Here is a 26,679-nt window from a genome sequence, read left to right on the forward strand (position 1 = left end):
TACATACCTGTTCATGAAAGCTAGTTTCCTCATTAATGCTAATACTGCACATTTACATTTTTAAGTAAGACCTTCAAGTGCAAAACTGACAAGTATATTTTTTTCATAGTGTGAGACTGAACACTAATTCTATATTTATGATCTTAAATGTAGACCATGTGTTATCTTTTACTAAAAAAATATATATCTAAATTCCAAACTGATAGAAAGGAAAGTGATGATCTACCTTTCTCGCTTCAGTTCCTAAATTCTTACACATACTTGACTCTAATCAGTCTGCAATATCCTCAAGGGAAGATGAGCAAATCAATTCATATTCACTTCAAATTGCGAACATCAGAATATTGCTAAATTCCTAAGTCAATTACATAAACCTGCATTCCATACTTAACTAGTCGGTATGTCATGACCATGAATCACTGCTGTGTAAGTCATTTTTTTTCTAGGAAAAAAGTAAACATTAGCAATATACATAATTCATCCATATTGGAGCAAAAATGAATCATACTATATGTAAAATTATTTTTTTTTTTTTTGTTTGTTTAGGGTAAAGTGTATGAAGGGTAGAGTCACACCTGGACATCTATCACTGTGCTTTAATAACAGCATTTTAACACCTATTGTATGGGTTTCTCAACTTCTGCTTTTACCTAAATAGCCTTTATATTTAAAGGGAATGTATAGTAATTTTATGTATATTTTCTTTATGTAAATATATATTTATATGACTTAAAAGTACACTTCTTTTATCATTTAATTTTTGGACACTTTTAATTCTCAAATATGTCCCTGGAGTGCAGCACATCTCAGCACATCTCATACATCGATGAGACCCAGTCATAGGAGGGCACTGTGGTGAAAAGGCTGATGGCACCACCAAAGCATAAATTCAATCCAAGTTATCATCAGCACACCATATTTAACCACTTAAGGCCTGCCTCCTGCACATATACGTCGGCAGAATGGCATAGCTGGGCACAAGCACGTACCTGTACGTTGCTTTTTAATCACCCAGCCGTGGGTAGGGTGCGTGCCACTATCCTGAAATCCATGACCATGGCCGCGGGACCAGCGGACCCGATCGCCAATGGTGTCCCGCGATTGGGTCACAGAGCTGAAGAACGAGGAGAGGTCTGTTTAAACAAACCTCTCCCCATACTTCCTACTGTGGCTGTCACCGATTGTCTGTTCCCTTTTATAGGGAAAGACGATCAGTGACCTCACATGCCAGGCCACGCCCCTACAATAAAAAAACACATAATGTCATACATAACACCTACACTGCCCCCTAGTGGTTAACTCCTTCACTGCAAGTGTAATTTACACAGGAATCAGTGCATTTAAATAGCACTGATTGCTGTATTAATGACAATGGTCCCAAAAATGTGTCAAAAATGTCCGATGTGTCTGCCATAATGTCACAGTCACAATAAAAATTGCTGATCGATGCCATTACTAGTAAAAAAAATATTAATAAAAATGCTATAAAACTATCCTCTATTTTGTAAACGCTATAACTTTTGCGCAAACCAATCAATAATCGCTAATTGCGATTTTTTTTTTTACCACAAGTATGTAGAAGAATACTTATCGGCCTAAACTGAGGAAAAAAATGTTTTTTTATATATTTTTTGAGGATATTTATTATAGCAAAAAGTAAAAAATATTGCATTTTTTTCAAAATTGTCGCTCTATTTTTGTTTATAGCGCAAAAAATAAAAACTGCAGAGGTGATCAAATGCCACCAAAAGAAAGCTCTATTTGTGGGAAAAAAAGGACGCCAATTTTGTTTGGGAGCCATGTCGCACCACCGCGCAATTGTCAGTTAAATCGACGCAGTGCCGAATCGCAAAAAGGGGCTTGGTCCTTTGGCTGCAAATTGGTCCGGAGCTTAAGTGGTTAAATAAACAAACAGGACACTTTAATGTTTCAATCAGTAGTAAGTGATAGTTTGAGGACACTATGGGTCACCTCTAGGGATGGGCAAACGGTTCGGCCCGAGCATAAGTTCAGGCCGAACTTTGGTTGTTTGGATGTTCAGCGAACACCAAACAATATGCGGGGCTATTTGGTGATGTAAATGGGTGAACCCACCCTCTCTGACTCCACGGGGGCTGCCCTGTGGCTTCCCAGTTGCATCAGAGGGGGCGGGGTCACCCATTTACATCAAGGGGTGTCCCCGCCCTCAGCTATGTAACAGCTGTCACCCAGAAAAAGCATCACTTGGGGGGAGCCTCCCATGGAGGCAAAACTGTTGCAGAATTTTTTGGTCCGTCAGGCAGCGTGAATTTACATCGCTGGACATTTTTATTTTTTATTTTTTATAAAGGACATGTCTCAAGCTGTCTCTTTTACCATTTATGACACTTTTTTTGGGAAATAGTTGCCAATTCACATAGGGGGGGGCAGTATCTGGGGATCCCCTTCTTAAAGGGGGCTTCCAGATTCTGATAAGCCCCCCACATAGCCCCACAACCACCCAGAAAGGGTTGTGGGGATGAGGCCCTTGTCACCCTTCAACATGGGGACAAGGTGCTTTGAGGTCAGACCTCAAAGCACCCTCCCCATGTTGAGGGCATGTGGCCTGGTACGGTTCAGGAGGGAGGTGCTCTCTCGCCCCCCTTTTCCGGCAGCCTGCCAGGTTGAGTGCTCGGATAAGGGTCTGGTATGGATTTGGGGGGGGGGGGCAGGTATCTAGCATGCAAAAAGTACCACCTCCCATGGACGTCCTCCTAAGCTAGTGGGGCCCTCCACAATTTTCCCTATCCAGGTAGAAGGGATATACACAAGAGCCCTGTTGGACACTGGAGCCCTTGTTGTGCAGGGACTTCTACGAAACATATCTTAAACACCTTCCACTACAGAAGCTGGAGGGACTAGAGATATGGGGCCTAGAGACCTAGAATTTTATTTACTTTGCTTGCATTTTTTGTTGTTTATTGCAGCTTTGTGATATGGTGTGGATTATTTTAGATGTTTTATGATTGTCACTTTTTTTCACATTTTTTTTTGATATTTACATCTGCACTAGCGCCCCTATCATTAGTATATTTCCAGTATGACAAGTTTTTCCTTGTTTTTTTAGGGAGCAGCTATTAGTTATTTTATTTTTCACTGATTATTGATCAAATCCGATTATTTTTAGTGGCGCGGAGTTTAATAATCGCTGTTTATCAGCTATTTTGTTCACATTTATTCTAGTACCAAGATTTTCTTGTTTACTTTAAAAAACTCACGCAGACATGGATGTGTTTAATTTTATGAAAGAAAGGCACATTAATTTAGAGGAAGTCTTTCAACAGACTCCCAGTCCTAATTTAGATCTAGAAATAGGCTTCAAACAACTACAAACAGACATGGAAAAACAAATTAGGTTGTGGTGGGATGTGGCTTCATTTGATATGTATATGGAAAAAAGCTTGACTCCAAGGAGACTCAGGTGGGACATCAGTCCCAATGAGGGGACTGAAGATTTCCAAATGTTGGATGAATGGTACCAGTTTTTCAATGCCTGTGAGCAAAAATTGATGCAACTCATGGTCAGGAAAAGGAAAGCCAAATCTGCGATTTTGGATGCCAAAATCGCAGACCTTAAAGAAAGAATGGTGCCATTTAGTGCCACTGATGAATATTCAGAAAGAGCTAAAACTCTACAGAGTCATTTAGCCAAATATGATAGTGAAATTAAAAATAAAAAAATAAAAAAATATCAGAGGGATATTAAAGATTTCGAACAAAATAAAGTATATAAATGGCAGGAAACTCTTTTGGCTACATCTGGCAGTGAGACTTCAGGGGGTAGGGAACCCACTTTAGATCCATTGACCAAAGCCAAACCAGTCTCTAGCACCCCTAAGAAAAAAATCAATACCAAACAAGTGGGTAACTCTAAAACTCATTACTATCCACCCCCTAATTCCTATCCCCACTCCTCCCCTCGCCCGGTACATACTTATAATAGGTACGGTCCTTTGGACAATAGATATCCTGATTATAATTATTATGAACCACCAAGAAATCATTTTCCACCGAGGCCTCCTAGAGGTGCCTTTAGGGGTAATTTTAGAGGGAGACCAGGGCCTCATCAAAACCACTATCAGGGGGAAGGGAGAGGATGGAAAGGGCCTTACCGTATTCCTCCTACCCCTTACCCCCCACAAGAACCTATAGAAAACGAGGAAAGAGAGGAGGCAGGAGAAAGAAAAAGAAAGAGAGACAATTAAATAAGGGTATTTTCAATCTAGCAGGCGTCGAGCTCTCTGAGAAAGAATTAGAAGTATTAAATCAGGGTTTAAAATTTGCACCTAATAAAGATGTGAACAAGTTTGAATTATTTGTTGATATCGAGAAATACGTGAGGAAACTTAATATTAAAAAACATTTCATTAACCCTAATATGGGGACTAGTGTCCCTACCACTGAGTCTTTATATGTACATAGTGGGTTAAAAAATAATTCTGTCTTTAATCCTAAGAAAGGAACGCATCACCACATAGAAGTGTTTAAAAATATGGTTCAACAAGATGTGAGGAATTTAGAAATTAAAAGACAGGCTAAAAATAAAACCATATGGGAAAGCATAAAAATGATAGAGGAAAATAAACAGATAGTGATAAGAGCGGCAGATAAGGGGGGAGGCCTCGTGATATTATCCCGAGACTATTATTATCAGGAAATGGGACGATTATTAAATGACACCCACACCTACAAAAAATTAAACAGTGATCCGACGTCAAAAATAAAAACATTATTGATAGAGTGGGTAACTGAGGGCCTATATAAAGATATTTTAAATCAAAAAGAAGCAGATTATCTCATACCACACGCTCCCAAAATTCCGGTTATGTATATTTTACCAAAAATACACAAAAATAATGAAAGACCTCCAGGTCGACCTATAATAAGCGGGATAGAGTCCCTGTTAGCCAGGCTGGGAGAATATCTAGATGGTTTTTTTAAACCACTAGTGAGAAATAGTCCCTCGTATTTAAAAGACAGCAGAGATCTGTTAGTACTTTTACAGGATTTGGTGGCATCAGAAGATATTATTATGATTACGGTAGATATTGAGTCACTCTATACTAACATCCAGCATAAAGATGCACTTACAGCAACAAAGTGGGCACTAACAAACAAAATCTGAATTAAAAAAGGTCCAGATAAATTACCTGATCAGAGGCCTAGATCTTGCTATGACCAATAATTTTTTTTGGGCCAACAATGAGTATTACAATCAAGTATCAGGAGTGGCCATGAGAGCGCGCTATGCTCCCAGCGTAGCCAATATTGTTCTTAATAAATGGGAATCAGAAACCATCTATAAAAACATGCATAAATCTCTTGTTTTTTATAAAAGATATATAGATGATGCAATTCTCTTTTGGAGAGGTACTTTAGAGAGCTTTAAAGACTTCTTGAGCAATATGAATGCTAATCAATATTGCCTGAAGTTTACAGCTGAATTCAGTAAGGTGCAGGTGAACTTCCTAGACCTTACTATTACAAAAAAGCACAATAAGTTTGTGACTAAAACCTATTTTAAAGTCACTGACAGAAATGGGTATGTGCCCACACATAGCTGCCACCACCCACAATGGATAGGGGCTGTTCCAAAAGGACAGTATATGCGATTAAAACGGAATTGTGAGGAGGAGTCAGATTTCCACTCACAAGCTAAAGTGCTAACCAGTAGGTTCTTGGAAAAAGGTTACCCACAAAAAACTTTAGAGAAAGTGGTAACACAGGTGTCACAGATGGATAGAAAATCTTTATTGGTATCAAAGGTTAAAACTGAACATCAAGGAGTAATACCTTTTGTGACAGGGTTTAATAGGCAATATAGACAAGTTGAAACCATTTTTAAAAAATATTGGCCCATTTTACAACGTGATAAAGATCTGGCCTCGATCATTCCCCAGAATCCTAAATTTATTTACAGAAGGGCACCGAATTTGAGAAACCAATTAGCTCCTAATGTTCCGGACCCCCCAAAAAAACTTGTAACCTTCCTTGATGGATCCGGCTTCCATTATTGCACTAGATGCAAAGCTTGCAAGACCACCAGAGGACCCGGTTCATCAAGGAAGATTACTCAGTTTCAATCTCAAGTCACTAAACTGGATTACAAAATCAAACCACTAATTACATGTAACTCAGACCATGTAACCTATGTGCTTGAATGCCCTTGTTCCATGCAGTATGTAGGTCGAACTACCAGACAGCTAAGAATTAGAATTAATGAACATCTTACAAATATTAAAAAAGGGTTTCCCAATCATAGCGTGTCTAGACATTTTAAAACACATCATGATAGCGATCCTTCACTCTGTAAATTTTATGGGATCGATAAGATCTCAAGACATTGGCGAGGAACCCATATGACAAGGGAAATATCAAAGAACGAAACGAAGTGGATATATAATTTACAGACTATGCAACCCTTAGGAATGAATATAGAGCTCGATCTAAATTGCTTTCTGTCCAATGATTAAAAAGTTTCCCATTCTTCCTATTTTCAACCTTTTTTTAGAGTTACTTGGCGTTTTCTTCTGCCTGTTGATTTTGGTTGATATTCCCTCACATCTGGCAGATAGAGACAAGGCCGGATATTTTTGGTGGTAGGATATTCAGGAATTTTTTTATATTTTTTTTTATATTTTTTAAGAAGTATCTAAATATTAATTATAAAAAATTGCCCGCCTTTTTTTGTCTTCTATGTCTGGCTAAAGTTAGAATATGTCTGGTCTTTAGACTGACATCTAGTGGTTAATTTACAAATTGCAAGGAATTTGTCCTCCCCTTTTTTTCAATGGATAATTCCATTTGATTATAAGTACATTCCTTTTTATATTTCTCTATAAAAAAACTTTTTTATTTTAGAATATCTAACTCATCCCTTCGTTTTGGGAGTAATATGTTCGAAATGTTTATTATATATTTTTTTTAGTTATGCTTCAAGGATTCATTATTGTTGTTAGCCTTAAGTGGGACTGAGGCTGCGCATCAAATTTAGTGTTTCTTGATTGGTCTATGGATTAATCAAGACACTATAAAGAACATTGACTTTTGTTACTGGGTACGCTTCCTGATGACGTGTCAAACGAAACGTACGTCGAGGCGGTATCCAGTCACGTTCGTTTACGTCTAGTTCCGGTCGTCCTTGGTCATTGGCTGCCCTTCGGTGGAATGCACGCCTTGCACCACGAGGAACTACGTATCCATTACGAAATTTTTGTTTTAAGCAAGCAGCCCCAGTGCCAGGTTGGGCACCTACACATGTAAGCAGCCACTTGGCCTTATGTTTTTAAATTGATTTTATGATTAAACGGTATTATGCTATGGAATTTTGTTTGGCTTTTTTATGACCTATCTGAGCCTATGAGGAGGAAGCTTCTGTCCATATGAGGTCCATCACATTCCATGTCAGCAGGGAATCAACCTGCATAAGCCTATTTGACTATCTTTTTAATTAAAGTAGTCAACAGCATCTGGTAAGAAGACATCTTTATTTTTAAAAGTGGGGTGTTGTTTTTCCTTATCCATAAGTTGTTTGGTGAAGGGACGTTTTATCACGTTATAGAAGATTTCAATTTTTTCCGATTTATGGATTCAGAAGGAGTTTTTCACTGAAAAAATCACATTTGTTTTTGGACTTTGGAGTTCTATTACCCGAACGTGGGACTTTATTTACTTTGCTTGCATTTTTTTTTTTTGAAATATAGATGTTTATTGGGTTTTAACATGAAATACAGATGACTTTACGGTATAATATCATCAAAAAGTATACATTCGTTGACAAATCAATCAATAACAGAATTGACCTAGAGTGGGTCATAAGCAATACAAAATAAACAGCAAAAAGAAAAGTGAAGTACTGTACTATACAGGAATTAGCAAGTAGTAGAGAAGTTGTCTTGTTGTATGTGTAATCCTAGGGGACTTTAGAACCTCCTCCCGGGCACCCCTTACGGGAACAATGCTGTGCCCGAGAGGAGACCCCATCCCCCAATGTAAAATAGAATACTAATGGCTAGTACATAAGGCACATGTAAAAGTATAATACCATAATACGTGTGATTGACAACAACCGTGGCGTAAAGAGTAGTAATGTTAGTATTCCTGTATTTAAAAATCTGCAAGCGGGTTTACAACGGTACCTTCAGAAGGTAGCGGGAGGTTAGTTTGGTGGTCGACCCATGTTGACCATGGTAACCATGCCCGGGAACTTCGGGCTAAGGTGCCCTGGCAGCGGGCTATCGTTTGTTCATAGGTGAAATGCAGGTGGGTCATTCTCACCACTTCTCCCACTGTGGGTGGTGAAGGTTTCCTCCATAGTCTAGTGATACAAAGTCTGGCTGAGAGTAGGACATGAACGATCGTATGTTTGAGGTGACTGGGGTAAATATCCAGGTTCAAGGAAAGAAGTGCTAAGCCGGGTTGAGAGATTACTGGCATAAGAGCTATTTCAGAGAGCAATTGGAAAATTGACTCCCAGAAAGAGGTCAGTTTGGGGCAGCTCCAAAAGGTGTGAAGCATGTCCCCTTTGTTGCCACATTGTCGCCAGCACCGGTCATCATGGGGTGCACAAAATTTCGATAATCTCGTGGGAGTTAGGTACCAACGTTGTGTCATTTTGATAGTAAGTTCCCAGAGATTAGAGCACTTGGTGACCTGAAAGGTGGAGTTATAAGCAGTAAGCCACTGTTCAGAGGAGTACGTGTTGCCTAAATCTGATTCCCATGCAAGCATGGAGTTGCTCTTGGTGAAAATGTTTTTTTGTCTAAGTAAGTTGTAAAAAAGGGAAATGCCTCGTTTGGTGGTGGGTTGGGACGTAAAGAATTGCCCTGCAGGATGAGGGAGTGTGCAAGACCATTCCGAAGTCGTAAGTAGGTAATGTCTCGTCCGGAGATAAAGGTAAAGGTCAGTATGAGGTAAATGGAATTCTGCTTGTAGAGCAGGAAAGGATTTAAGTTTGTGGTTGGAGAAGAGATCATTTATGTGGAGGATGCCTGCTTGTTGCCATTGAGTAAAGGAGATTAGGTCAATCTTGTATTGGAGAACTTGTAATGGGATTCGTAAGGCGGTTTTGGTAGGGTATGGTTGGCTGAGGAGTATAAATTTTTTCCAAACTTGGGCTGTAGCAGTCATTGTAGGAGGGATATGAGAATGAGGCGATGGAGATCTGGGATTAGATAGAAGCCATGCAGATAGATTCTTACTATGAACATAAGAAGCTTCGATTTGTCCCCATTCTGTAGATGGGGAGGGTGAGAACCAGTCTTTAGTCTGGGTCAGAATTGATGCCATATAATAGTCCTGAAAGTCAACATATCCAGCCCCCCCAGCCTTTCGGTGTTTGATTAATTTTGTGTGTGCGCTTCTACTTTTTTTACCCTGCCACATATATGAGGACAGGAGGGACTGCAGGGACCTAAAATAGTGAGCGGGAATGGGTATAGGCAAGGTCCGGAACAGGTACAATATTTGGGGGAGGTGTAACATTTTAAAGGCCGCTAGTCGCCCCATCCATGACAGTTCGAGAGACGCCATTTTGCGCAGATCTTCCTGCAATCTGGCTTTAAAGGGAATAAAATTATGCGTAAAAAGTTCTGCAGTTGTTTTGGTCAGTTGGACGCCCAGGTAAGTTATACTTTTATCGGCCCAAGTAAATGGTGTTTGTTGTTGTATAAGCAAACTAGTAGTTGAGTCTACTCCTAAATTCAAAATGCAGGATTTGGTGTCATTAACTTTGTAGTAGGATACCTTGCTGAAGGAGGCTAGCGTCTCTCGGACCGCCGGGAGGGAGGTGAGGGGATCAGATAATATGAGGATTACATCGTCCGCAAATAAGCTAATTTTATGTGATCTGTCTCCTACGTTGATACCCTTGATTAGAGGATTAGTGCGAATCGATTGTGCCAATGGTTCCATAATTAAGTTGAATATTATGGGGGATAGGGGGCAGCCTTGTCTGGTGCCATTGGATATGGCAAATGGGGAGGATAGAGCTGCAGCAGAGTATACTTGGGCTGAAGGGGAAGAATATAATGCCATAATAGCGTTGTAAATTGGACCATGAAAACCAAATTTGTGTAAGGTGGAAGACAGGTACCCCCAATGCACTCCGTCGAACGCTTTTTCAGCGTCTAGTGACAAGAGTACAGAGGGGGTACCTGAGCTCCCGGCATGATGGATGATGTCAATCATCCTTCTAGTGGCATCAGAGGATTGACGGCCTGTTGTGAAACCAGATTGGTCTTTTTGTATAAGAGTGGGAATGATGGTAAGTAGTCGATTGGCCAATAATTTGGCATAAATTTTTACATCCACGTTTAATAAGGATATAGGGCGAAAATTTTGGGGGACATTTGGCGCTTTACCAGGTTTTGGGAGTGTGACTACTATTGCGTTTAGCATCTCAGGTGGGAAGGAGGAAGAGGAGACAGCGGAGTTGTAGACTGCGCAAAGTGTGGGAGTCAGGAGGTGTTGAAAGGCTTTGTAATATTCACCGTTGAGACCATCTGGTCCCGGGGATTTATGATTTGGAAGCTTGTTGATAGTCTTCAGTATTTCAGGAACTGTGAAAGGGGCATTAAGAGAATCTAGTTGTTCCTGTGAGACGGAAGGCAATTTGATTCGTTCTAGGAATGTATTTATTACCTCCTGTGATGGTTGAGGTGTTTGATTATCCTCCCTAAGATTGTATAAGTCCTTGTAGTAGGTTCCGAACGCATTCGCTATTTCGTGAGGTTTCAGGAGTTTTTGTTTGGAATGAGGATGAATCAAAAACGGAATTTTGGATTTAGTTTTGTACCCTTTTATTCGCAAGGCCAATAATTTCCCCGCCTTATTACCCGTGGAATACGTAGTCGCTTTAAGTTTTGTAAGTGTCTTCCCATATGATTCTAGGAGAAGTGAGCGTAGTTCGTGGCGTAGCTTAAAAATTTGCGTTTGAAGTGCAGGGGAGGGGTTCTGTTTATTTTGGGAGTCAAGGGATTCAATGGCGGTCGTGAGTTGGTCAAGTTTCAATGATCTCCGTTTTTTTTCCCTAGCTGCTAATTGGAGAAAGATCCCTCTAATAACAGCCTTGTGGGTTCTCCACACCAGCACCGGGTCAGACACCGATTGGGAATTAATAGAGAAGAATTCCTCTAAATTTTTTTTAAGAGAATTTGCAGTGTGTGGATTATGAAGAAGGTAGTTGTTTGTTCTCCAAAGATAGGAGTTAGGCACACGTAGCTTAGAATTGATAGTTATGCTGATGGGGGCGTGGTCTGACCAGGTGGTGGCGTGGATCTCCGAAGCCGACACTTGTTGTAATAAACATTTATCAGTAATAAACAGATCTATTCGTGAGTAGGTGTTGTGACGCGGTGACAAGTACGTATAGTCGCGTTCAGTCGCGTGACAACACCTCCACACGTCGAACATTTCATTAGAATACAGGAAACTACTCAATGGTGAAGTAATTCTTTTGGTCCCGGCGGAAGAGTCAATACTATAGTCTGGCACTATGTTAAAGTCTCCACACCATATAAGGTTGCCCTGCTTGCAAGAATTCACTTTCTCCAGAAGGTCCCTTAGAAAGGACATCTGGCGATAATTCGGTGCGTACAACGAAACTAATGTATATTGGACGTTGTCTATTGTGCAGACCAGAATAATGTATCTTCCTTCTGTGTCGGTAATGCAGTTCTGTAGCTGGAAAAGGACAGTGTCCCGAACAGCAATCATTACACCTCGTTGCTTTTTAGAATAGAAGGCTTGGAAGATATGAGGAAATGCTTTGTGCTGGCAGCGGGGTGGGGAATCTCTCATAAAATGCGTTTCCTGGACACAGAGCAGATCGCATTTGAGTGACAAGGCCGTTTTCCACAGTGATGTGCGTTTGGCCGGATGGTTTAGGCCTTTTGCATTGAGAGAGACAACAGTAATTGACATTTTTAGTCCAGTGGATGGAGCAGAACAGTTAGTAGACTTACAGTTGGGAGAAGCGAGGTATTGTCGGCAAGGATATCTCTAACGCCAGCGGAGAGCAGATACCGGGCAAGATGATGAATAGAGGTTCCGTGGCGTCAGTCAGATATTCAAAATACGAGGCGAAGTTGCTTTGGATACTCTAGGTGATACTCTACGGGTATAAATCACAGTTATAATGCAGAGCAACGATACAGCACGATGTGAGGCAGTGAAAATAACAAAGTAAAACAAAACAAAACAGCTTAACTTGAAATAAGAGAACCAGTAGTGTAGAAAACAGGTTAGCGATGAATATCCCTAATGGGCGCTGACGTAACCAGGGGGAAAGTTCGGGCTCTAGAATCAATGAAGGAAACGGTCAGCCGAACCGGATTCTAAAGGTAGCTCTACTTGAGACACGGAGGGTTATACTCAGCATAGCATCAAATCAGCTGTGGGTGATGGTTTCTGCGGATAGATCCCCGATGAGATCCCCGATGAGGGGAAACACCTCCCCTGGGTGGTGGAGGATGGCCAGCCGGCGTCTCCGGGCCAATGCCCCATGACTGTAGAAGTTTCGTGCCACCTTCCACCGTAGAGATGAAATGAGGAATGCCGTTGTGTAGGACTAGAACAGTGGCGGGGTGGCGCCATTTATAGGCGATTTTATGGTTAAAAAGAGCTTTAGTAATGGATTTCAACTGTCTGCGTAGTTGAAGAGTGTGCTGGGAGAGGTCCGCGAAAAGTTGAATCTCTGAATAAGGGGCTGGCAGGGTGTTGAGGGTTCTAGCTTTAGAAAGGATTTGTTCCTTCGCTTGGTAAAAGTGGATCCTTAGTAATACATCTCTGGGAACCGTGTCCGCTAGATGGCCTGGTTTAGGGATCCGGTGTATGCGGTCTATAGTGAGTTCAATGGGCGTCAGCTCAGGTAGCATGGTAGAAAACATGGTGGTCGCAAATTTATGCAGGTCTGTGGGAGGGACCGATTCCGGAATACCGCGTATCTTTATGTTATTGCGGCGGGAACGGTCTTCAAGGTCTGCGATTTTGGATTTGATCCAATCAGTATCATCTTTCTGGGCCATACATGAGTCAACCAAGTCGTTAACAGTAATCGTGCACTCCTCCATTTTCTCTTCCATATATTGCACCCTGTCCCCCATCTGCCTCATATCAGTGGTAAACTTATGGATCAGTGATGATAGGTTGGTCATGAGGGATGATTGTAAAGAGAGGAGCATGTCCTTCATCGTGGTGTCAAGGACCGGCTGGCCTGAGGTGGGGAAGGCCGCAATGGAGGATTGCAGGGATGAGATGGCGTGTGAGTTATGCAGTTCTGTACTCACTGTGGCCTGGGCCTTGTCCGCTGTATCCAGGCGCATCCGCGCTTTTACTGGGCTTCTGGAGGATGGAGATGCTGGAGGTGAGCGGACGGATGGACATGGAGATGTTTCCCCATCCGGATCTCCAGGATCGCAGCTAGGCAGGTCTGTGTACGCTGAGGCCTGGCGCGCGGCGGTCCCGCCGGCGCCATCTTGGCTAGGCCTCTCGCGCAGGAAGGAGAGAGCTGTAAGCTTTTGGAGGTTCTTTTCCTCCTTTCGTTTGCGGGACATCGCGGCGTGTCGGTCCGGAACCTCTCCGGGGTAGGATGCCGGTTCGCCGGGTGTCGCTGGGGTCCGTGTCGCTGTGAATGTCCGGCCGGCCGACGGGAGCTCCAGGCTTAGGCTGCCATCTCGCTCGCGCGCAAGCCACGCCCCCTTCTACTTTGCTTGCATTTTTTGTTGTTTATTGCAGCTTTGTGATATGGTGTGGATTATTTTAGATGTTTTATGATTGTCACTTTTTTTCACATTTTTTTTGATATTTACATCTGCACTAGCGCCCCTATCGCCCCTATCATTAGTATATTTCCAGTATGACAAGTTTTTCCTTGTTTTTTTAGGGAGCAGCTATTAGTTATTTTATTTTTCACTGATTATTGATCAAATCCGATTATTTTTAGTGGCGCGGAGTTTAATAATCGCTGTTTATCAGCTATTTTGTTCACATCTAGAGGATACCCCTATAACACCAGAAGGGACTCAGTAATGGCTACCCAATGGAGCCAAGAATATGGGAGTAAATTGGAGAGAACCACAGTTCTGAGGTTGCCAGGAGATCAGTGGTTTGAGAAAGAGGTGCGGTGCCAGACCAGTGGTCTTACCTTTTGGACCTTAAACAAGACGTGCAGGAGGATTTCACTTACGTCCTCCTAGAATGGAAAGAGTACACTCCAGTAGAGTTCAGAAAGGGAGTGGTGAGCCTAACAAAGGGTCTGGTGATTCCAGTACAAGAGTCAGTGCAGGAAGAAGAGAAATCACCGGGTAGACCACCAGAGAGTCCCATGGCAAGAAGCTTGATAGGGGAAAGTCTAAACCCCATGTGTCAGGCCACTGGAGAAAGCCCTGTGACTGGGATGCCACCCGCATCATTCTACCTGGGGATGGGCCGCCTAGTGGATAGTCTAGTACATAGCCACCAGACATCCACTAATGAGAGATATCGGAAGCTGACGATCTTCTCAGGTCAGATACCAAGACCTGAAGGGGAGAAAGGATTCGAGAGTTGGATGGATCAGGCCATGCAAGCTCGAGAAAACTGGAATGTGCCAGGGTCAGTGGGAAGAAGGCGAATTATTGAAAGCCTGTTGAGCCCAGCAGCCGATGTTATCAGAAACTTTAGAAGGGGAAACCAGATTGTGAAGCCAAGGATTACATTAAAGCCCTTTATGCTGTTTATGGAAAAGTGGAGAAACTATCTGATCTGATGTATCAGTTTGAGCATACCCATCAGATGAGAGGAGAGAAGCTGTCGGCCTACATTGTCTGCATAGACCAGATCCTACACCAGATCATTATGAAGAAGGGCATTGATCCCAGGGAGGTGGACAAAATCAGGTTGGACCATGCTCTACAAGGAGCTAGGCCAAATCACCCTATTGCTCTCCGATTACTGCTGAAAGGCACCGAAGAGGCCCCTTCTTACCCAGAATTGATCAGGCTGGTGAGAGAAGAGGAGGCTATCCTAGGCGAGAAGGATAAAGAGGCTCAGCTCGCCACAGGGATCTTTATGAAGAAAGAGATGGTTGCTGCACAATTAGTACAGGTGGAAGAAAGTTATGAGGAATATGAGTGGGGGGCACACCCAAGAGTCCTATTGCGCAGTCCACCCCAAGGGTTACCTTGGAACAAGCCGTTGTTAAACTGGCACAATCACAGGCTGATTTACAAAAATCCTTCTGTGGGTTTCAGCAGAAAGTTGATAAAGTGATGAAAACCCAAGCTGATATACAAAAGTCACTCTCGGAAGTGAAACACATTGTACCCACCTCTTCGGTTGGAAGAAGGGACGTGACCCTTCCCCCAGCTCTGAAGTGCTATAAATGTAGAACATTTTATCGCACAGTGCCCAAATTAGGGAAATTTAACAGATATAACAGTGGAAGTTGCCAAAGCATTGAAGAAAATATCTGCCAAGAAACCAGCAGAAAAACTTCAGAGGGCCCCAGTGAAGGAGTCAACGGGGGCCCTGTCACAACAGTCAACTCCAAACCCACCCATACATGCCAGACCCCTGGAACCACAGCTAAGTTCAAGCGGAAGGAAAAGAGTCCACGGAAGCCAAGTATGAAGGTGCAAGCCACCAAGCAGGCAAAAAGTACCACCTCCCATGGACGTCCTCCTAAGCTAGTGGGGCCCTCCACAATTTTCCCTATCCAGGTAGAAGGGATATACACAAGAGCCCTGTTGGACACTGGAGCCCTTGTTGTGCAGGGACTTCTACGAAACATATCTTAAACACCTTCCACTACAGAAGCTGGAGGGACTAGAGATATGGGGCCTAGAGACCTAGAACTTCCCCTATGATGGCTACCTACCCATTAAGCTCACCTTCGACCCGAGCGTGGCAGGGAAGGCCAAAACCTTTGATACCTTAGCAGTGGTGTGCCCTCGGCCGTCATGAGCTGATAAAAGTTCCTTTATCATTGGGACCAACACTGATCTGGTAAGAAGACTGCTCACACCACTAGTACAGGAGAAGCATACCTCAGCCACAGTTGTGCACCCTATGCTAACACAGGTGTACCAGGATCTTGTGCAGGAACAAAAGGCCCCACTTGAAGGAGTGGGAAAATCTGGTGCCTAGACAGGAGTGCAAAGCTGGTGCAATGGGGTGAGGGAGTCTGCCTAAAAGCCTCTATCAAGCTGAGTTGGAGACAGCCCAGTCCCATCGTCCTTGAGATGGAAAGACAGAAAGAAAATAAGGGCCTGGAAGTTATCCCTGAAGTGTTGTCAAGGCACTGAAGAGAAGTAAAGGAAGAATCTCAGTCAGTGTTCGCAACACAACATCCTTGCCTGTGAAAGTGCCTGCCAGAGTGCTGCTGGGACAGGCCAGTCAAGGAACCCCAGTCTCACCATGTAGTATCATGGAAGAACAAGACGAAGAGATCCCCCTGGAAGAGTTCTACCCAAAGAACACATCTCTCACACCTGCTTGGATGGAGAGAGCCAAGACCCAGCTCCTGAGATGGAGAACTGATTTCTCAAAGAGGGAGTTCGATGTGGGGCTTCCAAAGAGTGCCGAACACAAAATTCAGCTGGAAGAAGACAAACCCAGTAGAAGAGGGTCACACGGATTCTACTGGGAGATCTGGAAGACCTGAGGGAACAGCTGGTGAAGCTGAAGAGGACAGGGATTATCAGATAGTCCCGGAGTCCATATGCCTCCCCAATAGTGGTAGTGAGAAAGAAGAATGGGTCATTACGGTTGTGTATTGACTACAGCACACTGAACTGAAGGACCGTTCCTGACCAATACACCACACCTCGGATAGAAGATGCCTTAGAGAGCCTGTCAGGGGTGAAGTGGTTCAGCGTGCTGGATCTTAAAAGTGGATACTACCAAATCCCCATGTGTCCCGAAGATAGGGAAAAGACTGCTTTCATTACCCCTGTGGGATTCTTCAAATTTAATCAGATGCCGCAAGGTCTGTCTGGGGCCCTGGAAACTTTCCAGAGGTTAATGGAGAAGACTATGGGTGACATGAACTTGTTTGAGGTGCTGGTGTACTCGGGTGACGTCACAGTGTTTGGCAAAACACTGGAAAAGCATGAAGAGCGCCTGGAGAAAGTTTTTAAGAGACTCCACTATGAAGGCCTGAAGCTCTCAATGGAAAAATGGCAATTCTACCAACCCTCAGTGAACTACTTAGGGCACATTGTGTCTGACGAAGGCGTGGCAACAGGTCCCAAGAAAGCTGTCACTTGTTGGCCCAGATCCACAAATGTGACTGAGCTTAGATTATTCCTAGGCTTCTGTTCATATTACAGAAGGTTCATGGAAGGGTTTGCCAAGATAGCTCACCCGCTTCCTGAGCTATTGAAGAATCAGGAGAAAGCCGGTATAGACCCAGATAGGCCTGGAAAGCCAAAAGAGGGACCCATAAAGAAGAAAGAGTCTATCCAGGACCAATGGACTCCACAATGCGAAGAACCTTCAGACAGCTGAAGTGGATCCTTACCACTGCTTCGGTCTTGGTGTATGCAGACGCCGCCAAACCCTACGAACTGCACGTGGATGCCAGCTGAGACAGGCTAGGTGGAGTGCTCTACCAAGAATATGATGGGCATCTGAGGCCCATTGCCTGTGTGAGCAGCAGTCTAACTCCTGCTGAAAGGAACTACCCTACTCACAAACTTGAATTCCTAGCTTTGAAGTGGGCAGTGGTGGACAAGTTGAAAGATTATCTCTACGGAGCAGAGTTCATGGTCAAGACAGACAACAACCCCCTCACATACTTGCTCACCACCGCAAAGCTGGATGCCACCAGTCACAGGTGGTTGGCTGCCCTCTCGGCATTTACCTTCAGCCTGAAGTACAGACCAGAGGTTCGTAACCGAGATGCAGACGCTTTTGTCAAGAAGGCCCCACTATTCCCAGGACCACTCAGAAGAATGGACCCAACTTACCCCTGAAGGAGTAAGAGCCCTCTGTGGAGGGGCAGAACAGCAAGGAAAAGGTGGAGCCAGAGCTGAAGATGTTGAAGTATCCGCAGTGGGGGTGCCCAAATGCTACTGTAACGTCTCTCAGATTGTACAAGAGGGTCTTCCCAAACTATCTAAAAAGGATCTCAGGAGAGATCAGCAGGAAGTCTCACTTCTTGGGCTAGTACTGAAGGCTTTGGAGAGCCAACAGCCTGATCTGCTGCAAAAGAGCCCCCGGAGAGAAACTCGGCTGTTACAGAAAGAGTGGGATCGGTTGAAGTTACAACAAGGGGTGGTCTACCGAAGAGGCCACTCTGAAGATCCAGAGGAGAAGTGGCAACTGTTTCTGCCAGAGAAACACAGAGAGAGGGTACTGATCGCCTTGCATGACCACCATGGCCATCTGGGATCAGAAAGGACTCTTCAACTTGTAAGAGACAGGTTCTACTGGCCTTACATGAGGACTGAAGTGGAGAGCTACTGTCATTCCTGCCTCAGGTGCATACAGCGGAAGACTTTGCCCCAGCGAGCGACTCCAATGGGCCACTTAGGGAGCCAGGGGCCGATGGATCTGGTCTGCATAGACTTCCTATGTTTGGAATCCGACCTGAGTGGACAAGGAAACATCTTAGTGGTCACCGATCATTTCACCCGCTATACTCAGGCCTACTAAAGATCAGCAAGCAGCCATAGTAGCAAAGACTCTTGTGGAAAAGTTCTTCGTTCATTATGGTCTACCTAAACGGATACATTCAGACCAGGGAAGAGACTTTGAGAGCACTTTGATAAAAATGCTGTTGGATCTACTAGGCATCCAGAAGTCTAGAACTACTCACTATCACCCACAAGGGGACCCTCAACCGGAGAAGTTTTACAGAACTCTCCTCAACATGCTGGGGACTTTGACTTCCGAACAAAAAACACATTGGAGCAAGTACATAACTGCTTTGGTACATGCCTACAACAGCACCAAGAGTGATGCTACCGGATATTCACCCTACAGGCTAATGTTTGGGCGTTAAGCCAGACTGCCAATAGACTTAGCCTTTGGAACCTCCCTGGACCATACATCCAAGACCTCTCATCGAGGGTATGCGGATAGGTTACGGAGGAATTTGAAGATTGCCTATCAACAGGCCCAAGTCACGTCAAACACCAGAGGAAGTAGGAACAAGAGAAATTTTGACTTGAAAGTACGAATTCAGGATCTACAACCTGGTGACCAAGTACTACTGAGAAATCTGGGCATCTCAGGCAAACATAATTTGGCTGACCACTGGAGGTCACAGCCATATGTTGTGTGCAGGAAACTTCCAAATTCCCAGTGTATTAGATCAGGCTGGAAGGAAACACTGGGCCGGTAAAGACCTGGCATAGGTTTTACCTTCTACCTCTCACAGAAGCAGTCAGGATAAACTCAGGGGGGGAACTTCTACCTTCACCGCTATGCATCGACCAGCAACTAGGTCTCAGCCTAGATCCTCTGCAACTGAGGATGAAGAGGGAGAGGAAATGGGGAGGAGTTGGCTGTGGCCATCTGATACACCAGGAGCTAAAGCCAGTGTTTCCCCCCAGACAAGAGGAGAAAATAATGGAACTCTTAGGGCGGAGGCCCCCAAAATTTGTACCATTAACTGATTATTCTGAAGAGAGCAAGAGAAATCCCGAAGTGCTTGGTCACTCTACTGCTGATTCAGTAAGGGACAACTCCAGCTCGCTCCTTGACACATCTGTACCAGACACTATAGTGTCAGCTGTGAGTGCATAGGACAGCTCCCCATCACATGTGAATTGGTATGAAAGCTCCTCTGTCAAGTTTGTGTTATAAGATGAACCATTTGAGTTTAGACTCTGGTTATGGAAATGCAACTTGGTTGTTAAAATACTAACCTGTTCTCTCTGCATGTAAATCATAGCATGTAACAGGCAAAAATGGGTTATAAAACCAAGACCCGAATATCTTTGGAGGACCAAAGACTTTAAGTAGGGGGAGCGTGTAGCGCTGATAGTTTTGCCTATTAATGCAATGTTAATACTTTATAATTAAAGTCTATGGCCAAATACAGACAGTGGACTCGGATGACTTTTATTTTCAGAGCATTGAACTAAATACAGAAAGTGACTTTTTATTTATTTTGATATTTGACCTACCTCCCAGAATGCCAGGTGAACTACCCATGGACACCCTCTCTTGCACTGCATGCTGTGTAGGACCCCGAGCGGCCATCTTAGTTCTCTTCTGGACGCATGGCCTTTCTGTGAGGACCTGTGAGGAGGTTTACAGAAGGAGCAGCCTACAGCCATTGCAGAGCGCAACTCAAACAGACTGTGTAAGCGATATGACAGCGTGAGAGACACAGTGACCGGATTGGGAAAGATCCAGAGACACTCGTCTGAGCATCAGAGGACCTGGTTCACCCAGCTGAGCAGAGCGGTGTGACAGAGCCGGCCGGCATTGAAGCAAGCCACAGAGGACCAGGCCAGAGCTATTATACAGAGCATCAGATCCAGTTGGTGAGCGGGTTGCGGTCCACAGTTTCCTTACTCACTTGCATCTAGTCAGACTCATATACAGTGTTTGCTGGGACCTGTAGTCCTAAGTAAGAAGTTCACAGAAACTGACTTTAGGCAGGCATAAGGCTTAACTTTCATTGCATCTTAAACATTGTACTATACTTAAGGAAACACTCACTGGAACATTTACAGAAACAGCAATAGGACCACTCCTTAATCAATCCTATTTTTTTACCCTTTGGATTACAATTTATAAGAGACCATCATAGCTAGCAGAAGACAAGAAGATTAAACACTGTGTACTTTTAATGAGATCTCACAACTAGCTATTAAAGTACCCCCTACTTATAGGGGCTTATAGGGGCTCCCTTATAGTTACACTGTGTATAACTGTTGTTCAGTTTCATTGTCCTGTCATTTTATGTTAAGGTGACAGTACAATTATTGTAACCACCTGTCTATCACAATTTACAGTAAAGTATACTTATGGTAAGTGGCGGTCCATCCATAGTGGGTGCACGGGCGCCCCCCCTCCTGTAGTCACAAAAAAATCTCAAAAAAACGTTGTAAAATGCCCCCTTTAAAAAAAAGTCCTTTAATTAAGTGCACTGTGTCCGGGTGCCAGACGCAGTGCACTATGGGAAGCACCACGTCAATGCAATCATGAGATTGCAGACGTGGCGCTTCATTTGCAGGCTTTTAACCCGCCTTGTGGCGCAATACAAAACGCAGAGTAGCTTCCACCCATAGAATCACTGTGATTCTATGGGCGGAAGCATTGTTGTTTAATTATAGAGGTTACTTCTGAGTTTCGTGTGCTAGATGAAAACCGGAAGTGATGTCAGCAGCTCCATTCTTCGGCCGGAGCGGAGCTGCTGAAAGGTAAGCTCCTTGAGTAAACAAGGACACCTGCATATATATTAGTGAGAAGGCCCAGAATTGTGTGTGCAGTGGAAGGCAATCCTGGGTGTGTGCAGTGGAAGGCATAGAACAATCTGCTGCAGGGGGTGCTGTGAGCTGGCAGAGAATGATGTAATGTGAGGAGCGATCTGTCTGGCCGCGATGAGAGGAGATGCATCATGCAGATGTCTCCTAATCTCGGCTTTGTCTTCTCCTCAATGATTCCTTCCATCCTGTGTATACTGGGGCTCTGGGTTCAAGTGAGAAACGGCCTCTCTCTATTACTATCTGCTCACAGTGTGTCAGCATCAGAAAGAAGACATTTAATGTATACTGTGTATATATCTGTAAATGGGGGAAATGTATCTGTGTACAGAGGACGTTATAGTGTGCATGTACTTATGTATAGGGGTCATAAGCAGTATAGTGTCCTTGTATCTGTGTATAGGGGATATTACTCTATAGTGTATATGTATAGGGGATTTTACTGTATAGTGTGTGTGTGTGTGTGTATCTGTGTAAGAGACATTACCATATAGTGTATGTATATTTGTGTTTAGAGCATGTTACAGATTTTGTATTTATTGAGGACATTACTGTATACTGTGTGTGTATCTATGTATAAGGGACATTATAAATGACTGTATAGTGTGTGTGTGTGTATAAGGGATATTATAGTATTGTGTGTGTGTCTATACGTTTGGGGGAGTCATTACCATATAGTGCGTGTGTATAGTGGGTGTTACCGTATTATGTATCTGAGTATAGGGGAAATTTTGCATAGTGTGTGTCTGTATGTATATATATATATATATATATATATATATATATATATATATATATATATATATATATATATATATATATATATATGACATTACTGTATAGTGTGTAGCTGTGTATAGGAGACATTACCGTGTAGTATCTGTGTATAGTGGATATTACCGTATAGTGTCTCTGTGCATTTCTGTATAATGGACATTGCTGGCATGGTGTGTGTCTTTGCATGCAGAACATTATTGCTGCCCCTGTAATGTCTGTGCGATTTCACTGGTCGGATAGCGTACTGTGCAGCTTCAATATGGTCACTTTGGGTCCATATTCTTGGAACAAAATTGCTTGTAGAGTAGGGAATAGCTTATGCCACCTATCTAAATATTGGTTGTTGGTACCCCGATACGTGATTTTTCTCAATTCGCTGTATTTAGAAAAAAATTATTGCCAAAAATGTGCCATCAAACGCAGTGGCTGCATTAGATGGCACAGTGGCTGCATTTGTTGGGACACAGGCTGCATTCGATGTGGCTGCATTTGATGTGACTGCATCTGATGGGACACAGGCTGCATGTAAGGAGGGACTCCGCTGATGGCATCTGGTGGCAGGCGACGTGGCTAGTGACAAGCTCAGGGCTCCCACTGATTCTGCATTATGGTGAGTTGAGAATGATTTCATTTTATATTACAATGTACTAATAGAAATAATGTGCTTCTATCATCCTGACACCATAACAACCATGGTGCTGGGATGATTGAAGCACTAACACCAGGTGTTTGAAATATCTTTATCTGATAATTGTTAGACTTTCTAGAATACACATATTTCTATTGTTGTGTAGGATCTGGCCCTGCTGTCCCTTCATTCCTCTCTCTCTCCCTAGCTGAAACCACGCCCATTTTCACCAAGTGGGAGGGGTCAAAATGAAGGGCGGGGTCTGGCCCCCCCATCCTAAAACTTCACCATCCGCCACTGCTTCTGGTTAAGTACCCCAATTGTGCGGAGTATTGCTTTCTCCCAGAAGGTGGAGCCATTGGATACTCTGGTGATAATACAGGTATATTATATTGTATTGTGTATTGTAGGGTTATCTCGCACCATTTCACTACACACTCCACATCGTACCACAGCTGTGTCAAGGGGACTGAGTCAAGTCAGTGGGGGTTCATTAGCAGAGTGCAGGCCCAAATCAATTTCAGCAGCTCCTTTGGGGGTCAGTGTTACACATAGATGAAAAGAATGGTGACATTGCAGCTCTCTTTCCAAATGACCTCAAGCAAAAGAAGCAGTTATTGCAAGTCTTTCATTCCATAAGTGCCTTGCACCCACATTGTATGCAATTTATTTGAACAGATTATGGCAAGGAAATCAAGATGACAACTTCCTCCAAAAAAATTACCACATCTGTGACTTCAGCTTTGTCAATGTGTTAACAGGCTTCCTAGGGTACATGTCTTGACTTCAATATATGCTAGGATGTTATCAGCCAGAAAAGTCATATAAACAATTCAGAATAAGTATATAGGAAATTAATTTACAGATATAGTACATATAGAAATAAAAAATAATCTAATTTAAAATAACTGTCTTGTGTCTGAGAGTCCCCAGCACTACATCCCTGGGATCAAAATGTATAGGACAAACAAAGATGGGATTTTAAAGCTGCCAACACACATAAGTATATTATAATATGAATGATGAGTGGTGTTAGCGTCTAGTGGTGCAGGATGGGTGAATGGTTGTAGGCACAGTGTATTACAGAAAAGCACAATGTGTTATGCATGCATATGGACATTTAAAATAGTGGAAATTTAATATAAAACAAACAAGGAATATTCATACATCCTTTACAGTGATGATGCAGTATCATCATCTCTACATGTTTCACCAGGCTATGGCTTCTTCAGGAGAATTTGCAAAAACTGCATACAAAATCACTAAAGATTTCAAAAGCAGTATATTAGTTAACATCCATAAAAGAATAAGAAATAAATGACACATGGTGTACACATATATGTATATACACTAGTAACACTGAATTGCAGTAAGAGGTATTCAAAAAAGTTCACTTATTAACCCTTTCATGACTAAGCCTATTTTTGGAATTTGGCGTTTACAAGTTAAAATCCATATTTTTTGCTAGAAAATTACTTGGAACCCCCAAACATTATATATATATTTTTAGCAGAGGCTCTAGAGAATAAAACGGCGATTGTTGCAATATTTTATGTCACACGGTATTGGCGCAGTGGTGTTTTAAACGCAACTTTTTGGGAAAAGGGACACTTTCATGAATAAAAAAAAAAAAAAACAGTAAAATTAGCCCAATTTTTTTGCGTAATGTGAAAGATAATGTTACGCCGAGTAAATAGATACCAAACATGTCACACTTTATAATTGCGCGCACTTGTAGATTGACGACAAAGTACGGTACCTAAAAATCTCAATAGGCGACGCTTTAAAAAAAAATTACGGTTACCAGGTTAGCGTTACAGAGGAGGTCTACTGCTAGAATTATTGCTCTCGCTCTGATGATCGCGGCGATACCTCACATGTGTGATTTGAACACCGTTTACATACGCGGGTGCGACTTCCGTATGCGTTTTCTTTGCTTCGCGAGCTCGCGGGGACGGCGGGCGCTTTGAAATTTTTTTATTTTTTTTTTTATTTATTTTATTTATTTTAAAATGACTAAATTGTTTAAAAAAAAAAAAAAAAATGGATCACTTTTATTGCTGTCACAAGGAATGTAAACATCCCTTGTGACAGTAATAGGTGGTGACAGGTACTCTTTATGGAGGGATCGGGGGTCTAAAAGACCCCCCACCCCTCCTTTACACTTCAATGTATTCAGATCGCCGAAAACGGCGATTCTGAATACCGGATATTTTTTTTAAACCGGCGCCATTGGCAGCCGAGTAAACGGGAAGTGACGTCAGGACGTCGCTTCCGTGTTTACGATGAGGAGACTGGAACGAAGCCGATTACGGCTTCGTTCCAGTTCCTCCCCAGCAGCCAGAGCCGACGGATCGCTAATCGGTGCTCCCGATCGAGCGGGAGCACCGATAACAGCGGCGAGAGGCGGCGGGAGGGGGGGACGTCCCCTCCCGCTCCTCCGGCATAACAGCCGAGCGGCTTTTAGCTGCATCGGTTGTTATGGCTGGAAAGCCAATCGCCCGCTGTAAAAAACGGTACCGGGATGATGCCTGCAGGTGCGGGCATCATCCCGGTATACCCCCGGAAGCCGAGTACGCAGATCTGCGTACGCTCGGCGGGAAGGGGTTAATAGACATGTGCACACTGAAATATTTGGATTCAGAATTTCGCTTTCATCCGAAAATTTTATTACTCCCGAAATCCGTTTTTATTTATTTATTTTTTGTAAAAAATTGCATTAGTCCGAAAATCCAAATTAATTAAGGTTGTATCTGTTATTGAAGGCTTATGGTGTCTGTCAAATGTTCAAAGAAGATTCGACGGAGCAGCGAAACTGTATGACTCTGTATAATTTAGCTGCTCCATCAAATCTTCTTTCGACAGACACCATAAGCCAAAGATTCGGCGTTTGTATGTTTTTCGCTGCTTTGTCGAATCTTTGTCGTTCATGTTGAATGTATATAGTTCAAACAGAAAATGGACTGGTGATAGTGATCACAGATCAAACAAGGGTATATAGAATCTATATAGAATCTCAATCTATAATATAGAATCTATAATAATAAACCCCCCCCACAACACGGGTAGCGTCTGAGGCACAACACTAGCAACACAAGTATCACTATCAAGTTCACAACACTCAGACCTTGTACACACGGTCGGACATTCCAAAGAAAAATGTCCGATCGGACCGTGTTGTCGGATAACCCGACCGTATGTGGGCTCCATCGGACTGTTTCCATTGGAATATCCAACCGACAAAGTTTTAGAGCTGGGCTATAAAATTTTCCGACAACATGGTCTGATGGGACTTTGTCCGATCGTTTGTAGAGAATTTCCGATCGGACAAAGTGCCACGCATGTTCAGATAAAATTCCTAGACCAAAGCTATTGGCTACTAGTCATCACGTTCTGAACGATCGGATTTTCCGACAACTTTGTCTGACCATGTGTATGCAACACCAGTTTCGGACAAAATCCAACGGATTTGGTTGTCGGAATGTCCGACCGTGTGTACAAGGGCTAACACAATAGCAGCAGATTATTATAAAAAAGTTAAGTTGAACTGTAGCTTGCTTCACTATTGTTCTGCTGCTGTGCTTATGCTTAATTGCTAAATAATTCAGGTTCTCTGACAAACGGACCAGCTAAGATTGACTGTCTTCTGAAATGATTCAGTGTGTGTGTCTCTTTCTGCTAGCAATTGTAAGTGAAAGTAAGTTGGCTGTATGTGTGTACTTAGTTCTAGCTATTTTACTGCTCCTCCTCTTTGGTTACAATCAGCCAATAACATTCATCAACATCATTATTTTTATTTTACTTCCCCCACCCAATTCCAGCAGAGATCTTTTA

Source organism: Lithobates pipiens, unplaced genomic scaffold (assembly GCF_037356315.1).
Source record: "Lithobates pipiens isolate NorthernLeopardFrog02 unplaced genomic scaffold, aLitPip1_a1.2 Scaffold_16, whole genome shotgun sequence".
Lineage (NCBI taxonomy): Eukaryota > Metazoa > Chordata > Amphibia > Anura > Ranidae > Lithobates > Lithobates pipiens.